This window comes from Priapulus caudatus, unplaced genomic scaffold (assembly GCF_000485595.1).
Source record: "Priapulus caudatus unplaced genomic scaffold, Priapulus_caudatus-5.0.1 Scaffold6122, whole genome shotgun sequence".
Classification (NCBI taxonomy): Eukaryota; Metazoa; Priapulida; class Priapulimorpha; order Priapulimorphida; family Priapulidae; genus Priapulus; species Priapulus caudatus.
Genome location: NW_014583183.1, coordinates 1 through 329, shown reverse-complemented (window position 1 = coordinate 329; position 329 = coordinate 1). Strand labels below are relative to the sequence as shown.

Genomic DNA, 329 nt, shown 5'->3' with positions numbered 1-329 from the left:
TCTCTCTCTCTCTCCTCTGATCTCTCTCTCTCTCCTCTCTCTTTCCCCCGCGCTCTCTCTCTCTCTCTCTCTCTATCTCTATCTATTTATGCCTTTCTCTCTTTTTGTCTTTCTCTCCATCCCTCCATCCCTTCTGATTTCTGATACCTCCTCTCTCTACTATCTTATGACCTCTCTCTTCTAGGCGCGGGGCCGGAGGGAGTCGAGGAGATAAAGAAGCATCACTACTTCTAACCTCCTCCCTCTCTCTCTCTCCTATTAACATGTAACCTCCTCCCTCTCTCTCTCTCTCCCTATTAACATGTAACCTCCTCCCTCTCTCTCTCTCC

General features: G+C 48.6%; 1 long non-coding RNA gene across 1 annotated transcript in view; it reads left to right on the top strand.

Moving 5' to 3' along the window:
* The window catches only part of LOC106820051, a 2,208-nt gene extending 1,976 nt beyond the window's left edge, over positions 1 to 232 (top strand). Inside the window, exon 3 of the long non-coding RNA XR_001395544.1 lies at positions 185 to 232. This is a non-coding gene — a long non-coding RNA (uncharacterized LOC106820051). The remainder of the gene's footprint in view (positions 1 to 184) is intronic.
* Positions 233 to 329: the final 97 nt, after the last annotated feature.